The following is a 10,000-nucleotide window of genomic DNA, read 5'->3' on the forward strand; positions in this document are numbered from 1 at the left end:
TGTCTGTCTGTCTGTCTGTCTGGAACGGCATGGTGGGAGAGGTGAGACCCTACACCCTGTCTGTCTGTCTGGAACGGCATGGTGGGAGAGGTGAGACCCTACACCCTGTCTGTCTGTCTGGAACGGCATGGTGGGAGAGGTGAGACCCTACACCCTGTCTGTCTGTCTGGAACGGCATGGTGGGAGAGGTGAGACACTACACCCTGTCTGTCTGTCTGTCTGTCTGGAACGGCATGGTGGGAGAGGTGAGACCCTACACCCTGTCTGTCTGTCTGTCTGTCTGGAACGGCATGGTGGGAGAGGTGAGACCCTACACCCTGTCTGTCTGTCTGTCTGTCTGTCTGTCTGTCTGTCTGTCTGTCTGTCTGTCTGTCTGTCTGTCTGTCTGTCTGTCTGTCTGTCTGTCTGGAACGGCATGGTGGGAGAGGTGAGACCCTACACCCTGTCTGTCTGTCTGGAACGGCATGGTGGGAGAGGTGAGACCCTACACCCTGTCTGTCTGTCTGGAACGGCATGGTGGGAGAGGTGAGACACTACACCCTGTCTGTCTGTCTGTCTGGAACGGCATGGTGGGAGAGGTGAGACCCTACACCCTGTCTGTCTGTCTGTCTGTCTGTCTGTCTGTCTGTCTGTCTGTCTGTCTGTCTGTCTGTCTGTCTGTCTGTCTGTCTGTCTGTCTGTCTGGAACGGCATGGTGGGAGAGGTGAGACCCTACACCCTGTCTGTCTGTCTGTCTGTCTGGAACGGCATGGTGGGAGAGGTGAGACCCTACACCCTGTCTGTCTGTCTGGAACGGCATGGTGGGAGAGGTGAGACCCTACACCCTGTCTGTCTGTCTGGAACGGCATGGTGGGAGAGGTGAGACCCTACACCCTGTCTGTCTGTCTGGAACGGCATGGTGGGAGAGGTGAGACACTACACCCTGTCTGTCTGTCTGTCTGTCTGGAACGGCATGGTGGGAGAGGTGAGACCCTACACCCTGTCTGTCTGTCTGTCTGTCTGGAACGGCATGGTGGGAGAGGTGAGACCCTACACCCTGTCTGTCTGTCTGTCTGTCTGTCTGTCTGGAACGGCATGGTGGGAGAGGTGAGACCCTACACCCTGTCTGTCTGTCTGTCTGGAACGGCATGGTGGGAGAGGTGAGACCCTACACCCTGTCTGTCTGTCTGTCTGTCTGGAACGGCATGGTGGGAGAGGTGAGACCCTACACCCTGTCTGTCTGTCTGTCTGTCTGTCTGTCTGTCTGGAACGGCATGGTGGGAGAGGTGAGACCCTACACCCTGTCTGTCTGTCTGTCTGTCTGGAACGGCATGGTGGGAGAGGTGAGACCCTACACCCTGTCTGTCTGTCTGTCTGTCTGGAACGGCATGGTGGGAGAGGTGAGACCCTACACCCTGTCTGTCTGTCTGGAACGGCATGGTGGGAGAGGTGAGACCCTACACCCTGTCTGTCTGTCTGGAACGGCATGGTGGGAGAGGTGAGACACTACACCCTGTCTGTCTGTCTGTCTGGAACGGCATGGTGGGAGAGGTGAGACCCTACACCCTGTCTGTCTGTCTGTCTGGAACGGCATGGTGGGAGAGGTGAGACCCTACACCCTGTCTGTCTGTCTGTCTGGAACGGCATGGTGGGAGAGGTGAGACCCTACACCCTGTCTGTCTGTCTGGAACGGCATGGTGGGAGAGGTGAGACCCTACACCCTGTCTGTCTGTCTGTCTGTCTGGAACGGCATGGTGGGAGAGGTGAGACCCTACACCCTGTCTGTCTGTCTGTCTGTCTGGAACGGCATGGTGGGAGAGGTGAGACCCTACACCCTGTCTGTCTGTCTGTCTGTCTGGAACGGCATGGTGGGAGAGGTGAGACCCTACACCCTGTCTGTCTGTCTGTCTGTCTGTCTGTCTGTCTGGAACGGCATGGTGGGAGAGGTGAGACCCTACACCCTGTCTGTCTGTCTGTCTGGAACGGCATGGTGGGAGAGGTGAGACCCTACACCCTGTCTGTCTGTCTGTCTGTCTGGAACGGCATGGTGGGAGAGGTGAGACCCTACACCCTGTCTGTCTGTCTGTCTGTCTGTCTGTCTGTCTGTCTGTCTGTCTGTCTGTCTGTCTGTCTGTCTGTCTGTCTGTCTGTCTGGAACGGCATGGTGGGAGAGGTGAGACCCTACACCCTGTCTGTCTGTCTGTCTGTCTGGAACGGCATGGTGGGAGAGGTGAGACCCTACACCCTGTCTGTCTGTCTGGAACGGCATGGTGGGAGAGGTGAGACCCTACACCCTGTCTGTCTGTCTGGAACGGCATGGTGGGAGAGGTGAGACCCTACACCCTGTCTGTCTGTCTGGAACGGCATGGTGGGAGAGGTGAGACCCTACACCCTGTCTGTCTGTCTGTCTGTCTGGAACGGCATGGTGGGAGAGGTGAGACCCTACACCCTGTCTGTCTGTCTGGAACGGCATGGTGGGAGAGGTGAGACACTACACCCTGTCTGTCTGTCTGTCTGGAACGGCATGGTGGGAGAGGTGAGACACTACACCCTGTCTGTCTGTCTGTCTGGAACGGCATGGTGGGAGAGGTGAGACACTACACCCTGTCTGTCTGTCTGTCTGGAACGGCATGGTGGGAGAGGTGAGACCCTACACCCTGTCTGTCTGTCTGTCTGGAACAGCATGGTGGGAGAGGTGAGACCCTACACCCTGTCTGTCTGTCTGTCTGTCTGGAACGGCATGGTGGGAGAGGTGAGACCCTTCACCCTGTCTGTCTGTCTGTCTGTCTGTCTGGAACGGCATGGTGGGAGAGGTGAGACCCTACACCCTACCCTGTCTGTCTGTCCGTAAGTCCTTCTCTCTATCTCTCTTTTGTCTTTCTCTCTCCTTACTTCCTGTTTATGTTAATAGAGCCAGGTAGGTAGGTAGAGCTATTTGACCATTAACCTTTCTCTGTGTGTGTGTGTTTATAATGTGTGTGTGTGTCTGTCTATAATGTGTGTGTGTGTGTCTGTTTATAATGTGTGTGTGCGTGTGTGTGTGTGTGTGTGTGTGTGTGTGTGTGTGTGTGTGTGTGTGTGTGTGTGTGTGTGTGTGTGTGTGTGTGTGTGTGTGTGTGTGTGTGTGTGTGTGTGTGTGTGTGTGTGTGTGTGTGTGTGTGTGTGTGTGTGTGTGTGTGTTTATAATGTGTGTGTGTGTGTGTTTATAATGTGTGTGTGTGTGTGTGTGCGTGTGTCTGTTTATGATGTGTGTGTGTGTGTGTGTGTGTGTGTGTGTGTGTGTGTGTGTGTGTGTGTGTGTGTGTGTGTGTGTGTGTGTGTGTGTGTGTTTATAATGTGTGTGCGTGTGTGTGTGCGTGTGTCTGTTTATGATGTGTGTGTGTGTGTGTGTGTGTGTGTGTGTGTGTGTGTGTGTGTGTGTGTGTGTGTGTGTGTGTGTGTGTGTGTGTGTGTGTGTGTGTGTGTGTGTGTGTGTGTGTGTTGTCCAGGTGATTCAAAAGAAGGCAGCGATGGCAGTGGGGTCGTTGACCATCAATGAGGAAAGGTCAGAGGTCATAGACTTCTCTGTCCCCTTCGTGGAGACGGGCATCAGCGTCATGGTCGCCCGGAGCAACGGCACCGTCTCCCCCTCCGCCTTCCTCGGTAATACACGTCTGTCTGTCTGTCTGTCTGTCTGTCTGTCTGTCTGTCTGTCTGTCTGTCTGTCTGTCTGTCTGTCTGTCTGTCTGTCTGTCTGTCTGTCTGTCTGTCTGTCTGTCTGTCTGTCTGTCTGTCTGTCTGGCTTGCTGGCTGTCTGTCTGTCTGTCTGTCTGTCTGTCTGTCTGTCTGTCTGTCTGTCTGTCTGTCTGTCTGTCTGTCTGTCTGTTTTACCATCTCTGTCTGTTTCGCTTTCCCTCTAATCCAGGGACGGTCAACCCCAGTCCTCTCTCTCCTTCTAATCCAGGGATGGTCAACCCCAGTCCTCTCTCTCCTTCTAATCCAGGGATGGTCAACCCCAGTCCTCTCTCTCCTTCTAATCCAGGGATGGTCAACCCCAGTCCTCTCTCTCCTCTACTCCAGGGATGGTCAACCCCAGTCCTCTCTCTCCCTCTAATCCAGGGATGGTCAACCCCAGTCCTCTCTCTCCTTCTAATCCAGGGATGGTCAACCCCAGTCCTCTCTCTCCTTCTAATCCAGGGATGGTCAACCCCAGTCCTCTCTCTCCTTCTAATCCAGGGATGGTCAACCCCAGTCCTCTCTCTCCCTCTACTCCAGGGATGGTCAACCCCAGTCCTCTCTCTCCCTCTAATCCAGGGATGGTCAACCCCAGTCCTCTCTCTCCTTCTAATCCAGGGATGGTCAACCCCAGTCCTCTCTCTCCTTCTAATCCAGGGATGGTCAACCCCAGTCCTCTCTCTCCTTCTAATCCAGGGATGGTCAACCCCTGTCCTCTCTAATCCAGGGATGGTCAACCCCAGTCCTCTCTAATGCAGGGATGGTCAACCCCAGTCCTCTCTAATCCAGGGATGGTCAACCCCAGTCCTCTCTAATCCAGCGATGGTCAACCCCAGTCCTCTCTCTCCTTCTAATCCAGGGATGGTCAACCCCAGTCCTCTCTAATCCAGGGATGGTCAACCCCAGTCCTCTCTAATCCAGGGATGTTCAACCCCAGTCCTTCCTCTCCCTCTAATCCAGGCATGGTCAACCCCAGTCCTCTCTAATCCAGGGATGGTCAACCCCAGTCCTCTCTCTCCTTCTAATCCAGGGATGGTCAACCCCAGTCCTATCTATTCCAGGGATGGTCAACCCAAGTCCTCTCTAATCCAGGGATGGTCAACCCCAGTCCTCTCTAATCCAGGGATGGCCAACCCCAGTCCTCTCTAATCCAGGGATGGTCAATTCCAGTCTTTGGGGCCTGAATGGTGACACACTTTTTTCCCCCAAGCCCCTGCTGACACACCTGACTCTAATAATCGATGAGTCAGAATGCAGTTAGTTTAATCAGGTGCGTCGGCTCCATGTCTGAGGGGATGATGTCAATCAGGCCCCAGAGGACTGGAGATTCCCATGGCTGCTCCAACATACCCCTGTGTTAGAGAGGAAGGTCCCACCTCTATCAGCTCTAGTCTTGTTCTGGTTGTCTGAGTAGCAAAGTCTTCTTTACTACAGCAGGTTCCCGTGACGATGATGTCATGTTGTGGATTAGAATCTGGGTCGTTGTTTCGATTCATTATTTAAAAACAGGTCACTAAAAAAAGACATGTCAAAACATCACTTCAACCAATGTTGCCCACATGGTCATTTCTCCTCCTCTCCTCTCTTTCTCTCTCCTCTCCTCTCTTTCTCTCTCCTCTCTTTCTCTCTCCTCTCTTCTCTTTCTCTCTCCTCTCTTTCTCTCTCCTCTCCTCCCTTTCTCTCTCATTTCCTCCCTTTCTCCTCCTCTCCTCCCTTTCTCTCTCCTCTCCTCTCTTTCTCTCTCCTCCCTTTCTCTCTCCTCTCCTCCCTTTCTCTCTCCTCTCCTCTCTTTCTCTCTCCTCTCTTTCTCTCTCCTCTCCTCACTTTCTCTCTCCTCTCCTCTCTTTCTCTCTCCTCTCCTTCTCTCTCCTCCCTTTCTCTCTCCTTTCCTCCCTTTCTCTCTCCTTTCCTCCCTTTCTCCTCCTCTCCTCCCTTTCTCTCTCCTCTCCTCTCTTTCTCTCTCCTCCCTTTCTCTCTCCTCTCCTCCCTTTCTCTCTCCTCTCCTCTATTTCTCTCTCCTCTCCTCTCCTCTCTTTCTCCTCTCCTCTCTTTCTCTCTCCTCTCCTCCCTTTCTCTCTCCTCTCCTCCCTTTCTCCTCCTCCCTTTCTCTTCCTCTCCTCCCTTTCTCTCTCCTCTCCTCCCTTTCTCTCTCCTCTCCTCCCTTTCTCTCTCCTCTCCTATCTTTCTCCTCCTCTCCTCCCTTTCTCTCTCCTCTCCTCCCTTTCTCCTCCTCTCCTCCCTTTCTCTCTCCTCTCCTCCCTTTCTCTCTCCTCTCCTCCCTTTCTCTCTCCTCTCCTCCCTTTCTCCTCCTCTCCTCCCTTTCTCTCTCCTCTCCTCCCTTTCTCTCTCCTCTCCTCTATTTCTCTCTCCTCTCCTCCCTTTCTCCTCTCCTCCCTTTCTCTCTCCTCCCTTTCTCCTCCTCTCCCCCATTTCTCTCTCCTCTCCTCTCTTTCTCTCTCCTCTCCTCCCTTTCTCTCTCCTCTCCTCTCTTTCCCTCTCCTCTCCTCCCTTTCTCTCTCCTCTCCTCCCTTTCTCTCTCCTCTCCTCCCTTTCTCTCTCCTTTCCTCCCTTTCTCCTCCTCTCCTCCCTTTCTCTCTCCTCTCCTCTCTTTCTCTCTCCTCCCTTTCTCTCTCCTCCTCTCCCTTTCTCTCTCCTCTCCTCCCTTTCTCTCTGCTCTCCTCCCTTTCTCTCTCCTCTCCTCCCTTTCTCTATCCTCTCCTCTCTTTCTCTCTGCTCTCCTCCCTTTCTCTCTCCTCTCCTCTCTTTCTCTCTCCTCTCCTCCCTTTCTCTCTCCTCTCCTCCCTTTCTCTCTCCTCTCCTCTCTTTCTCTCTCCTCTCCTCCTCTCCATGTCTCCTCTTCTTTTATTTTATTTTATTTCTCCTTTATTTAACCAGGTAGGCCAGTTGAGAACAAGTGCTCATTTACAACTGAGACCTGGCCAAGAATAAAGCAAATCAGTTCGACATAAACAACAACACAGAGTTACACAAGGAGTAAACAAACATACAGTCAATAATACAGTTGACCGGGGTAGGAGTAGCCAGGTGGAAAGCATGGCCAGCCATAGAAAAATGCTTATTGAAATTCTCAATTATGGTGGATTTATCAGTGGTGACAGTGTTTCCTAGCCTCAGTGCAGTGGGCAGCTGGGAGGAGGTGTTCTTGGACTTTACAGTGTCCCAGAACCTTTTTTCAGTTTGTACTACAGGATGCAAATTTCTGTTTTAAAAAGCTTTAGCCTTAGCTTTCCTAACTGCCTGTGTATTTTGGTTCCAAACTTACCTGAAAAGTTCGCAGAGCTATTCGATGCTAATTCAGAATTTCACAGGATGTTTTTGTGCTGGTCAAGGGCAGTCAGGTCTGGAGTGAACCAAGGACTATATCTGTTCCTAGTTTTTTTATTATTAAATGGTGCATGCTATTTAAAGAATAACCAGGCATCCTCTACTGACGGGATGAGATCAATATCCTTCTAGGATACTCCGGCCAGGTCGATTAGAAAGGCCAGCTCACTGAAGTGTTTCAGGGAGCGTTTGACCGCTGACCCATTACGGATGCAGGCAATGAGGCAGTGATCGCTGAGATCTTGGTTGAAGACGACAGAGGTGTATTTAGAGGGCAAGTTGATTATGATGATATCTATGAGGGTGCCTGTGTTTACAGATTTGGGGTTATACCTTGTAGGTTTATTGATCGTTTGTGTGAGATTGAGGGGATCTAGCTTAGATTGTAGGACGGCCGGGGTGTTTTAAGCATATCCCAGTTTGGTAACCTAACAGAACAAACTCTGAAGATAGATGGGGGCAATCAATTCACACATGGAGTCCAGAGCACAGCTGGGGGCTGAGGTCTATAACAGGCGGCAATGGTGAGAGACTTGTTTCTGGAAAGGTGGATTTTTAAAAGTAGAAGCTCGAATTGTTTGTGTACAGTCCTGGATAGTAGACAGAACTCTCTGCAGTAGATTGCAACTCCGCCCCCTTTGGCAGTTCTATTTTGGCGGAAAATGTTATAATTAGGGATTGAAATGTCAGGGTATTTGGTGGTCTTCCTAAGCCAGGATTCAGACATGGCTAGAACATCCGGGTTGGCAGAGTGTGCTAAAGCAGTGAGTAAAACAAACTTAGGGAGGAGGCTTCTAATGTTAACATGCATGAAGCCAAGGCTTTGACGCTTACCGTTCGGCTAACTCTCTCTCTCCAGTTTGGCTAACTCTCCGTCTCTAGTTTGGCTAACTCTCTCTCTCTCTAGTTTGGCTAACTCTCTCTCTCTAGTTTGGCTAACTCTCCCTCTCTAGTTTGGCTAACTCTCTCTCTAGTTTGGCTAACTCTCTGTCTCTAGTTTGGCTAACTCTCCGTCTCTAGTTTGGCTAACTCTCTCTCTCTAGTTTGGCTAACTCTCTGTCTCTAGTTTGACTAACTCTCCGTCTCTAGTTTGGCTAACTCTCTGTCTCCAGTTTGACTAACTCTCCGTCTCTAGTTTGGCTAACTCTCTCTCTCTAGTTTGGCTAACTCTCTCTCTCCAGTTTGGCTAACTCTCTGTCTCTAGTTTGACTAACTCTCTGTCTCTAGTTTGACTAACTCTCCGTCTCTAGTTTGGCTAACTCTCTCTCTCTAGTTTGGCTAACTCTCTCTCTCCAGTTTGGCTAACTCTCCGTCTCTAGTTTGACTAACTCTCTCTCTAGTTTGGCTAACTCTCTCTCTCTTTGGCTAACTTGGCTAACTCTCTCTCTCTAGTTTGGCAAACTCTCTCTCTCTAGATTGGCTAACTCTCTCTCTCTAGTTCGGCTAACTCTCTCTCTCCAGTTTGGCTAACTCTCCGTCTCTAGTTTGGCTAACTCTCTCTCTCTCTAGTTTGGCTAACTCTCTCTCTCTAGTTTGGCTAACTCTCTCTCTCTCTAGTTTGGCTAACTCTCCATCTCTAGTTTGGCTAACTCTCTCTCTCTAGTTTGGCTAACTTTCCGTGTCTAGTTTGGCTAACTCTCCGTCTCTAGTTTGGCTAACTCTCTCTCTCTAGTTTGGCTAACTCTCTGTCTCTAGTTTGACTAACTCTCCGTCTCTAGTTTGGCTAACTCTCTCTCTCTAGTTTGGCTAACTCTCTGTCTCTAGTTTGACTAACTCTCCGTCTCTAACTCTCTCTCTAGTTTGGCTAACTCTCTGTCTCTAGTTTGGCTAACTCTCTCTCTAGTTTGACTAACTCTCCGTCTCTAGTTTGGCTAACTCTCTCTCTCTAGTTTGGCTAACTCTCTGTCTCTAGTTTGACTAACTCTCCGTCTCTAGTTTGGCTAACTCTCTCTCTCTAGTTTGGCTAACTCTCTGTCTCTAGTTTGACTAACTCTCCGTCTCTAGTTTGGCTAACTCTCTCGCTCTAGTTTGGCTAACTCTCTCTCTCTAGTTTGGCTAACTCTCTGTCTCTAGTTTGACTAACTCTCCGTCTCTAGTTTGGCTAACTCTCTCTCTCTAACTCTCTCTCTCTAGTTTGGCTAACTCTCTGTCTCTAGTTTGACTAACTCTCCGTCTCTAGTTTGGCTAACTCTCTCTCTCTCTAGTTTGGCTAACTCTCCCTCTCTAGTTTGGCTAACTCTCCGTCTCTAGTTTGGCTAACTCTCTCTCTCTAGTTTGGCTAACTCTCTCTCTCTAGTTTGGCTAACTCTCTCTCTCTAGTTTGGCTAACTCTCTCTCTCTAGTTTGGCTAACTCTCTCTCTCTAGTTTGGCTAACTCTCCCTCTCTAGTTTGGCTAACTCTCCGTCTCTAGTTTGGCTAACTCTCCCTCTCTAGTTTGGCTAACTCTCCGTCTCTAGTTTGGCTAACTCCCTCTCTAGTTTGGCTAACTCTCCGTCTCTAGTTTGGCTAACTCTCCCTCTCTAGTTTGGCTAACTCTCCGTCTCTAGTTTGGCTAACTCTCTCTCTCTAGTTTGGCTAACTCTCTGTCTCTAGTTTGACTAACTCTCCGTCTCTAGTTTGGCTAACTCTCTCTCTCTAGTTTGGCTAACTCTCTCTCTCCAGTTTGGCTAACTCTCTGTCTCTAGTTTGACTAACTCTCTGTCTCTAGTTTGACTAACTCTCCGTCTCTAGTTTGGCTAACTCTCTCTCTCTAGTTTGGCTAACTCTCTCTCTCCAGTTTGGCTAACTCTCCGTCTCTAGTTTGACTAACTCTCTCTCTCTAGTTTGGCTAACTCTCTCTCTCCAGTTTGGCTAACTCTCTCTCTCTAGTTTGGCTAACTCTCTCTCTCTCTAGTTTGGCAAACTCTCTCTCTCTAGATTGGCTAACTCTCTCTCTCTAGTTCGGCTAACTCTCTCTCTCCA

General features: G+C 50.5%; 1 pseudogene; it reads left to right on the top strand.

Moving 5' to 3' along the window:
- The window catches only part of LOC124019434, a 176,176-nt pseudogene that overhangs the window by 114,310 nt on the left and 51,866 nt on the right, over window positions 1-10,000 (top strand).

Source organism: Oncorhynchus gorbuscha, unplaced genomic scaffold (genome assembly GCF_021184085.1).
Source record: "Oncorhynchus gorbuscha isolate QuinsamMale2020 ecotype Even-year unplaced genomic scaffold, OgorEven_v1.0 Un_scaffold_921, whole genome shotgun sequence".
NCBI classification, from domain to species: Eukaryota; Metazoa; Chordata; class Actinopteri; order Salmoniformes; family Salmonidae; genus Oncorhynchus; species Oncorhynchus gorbuscha.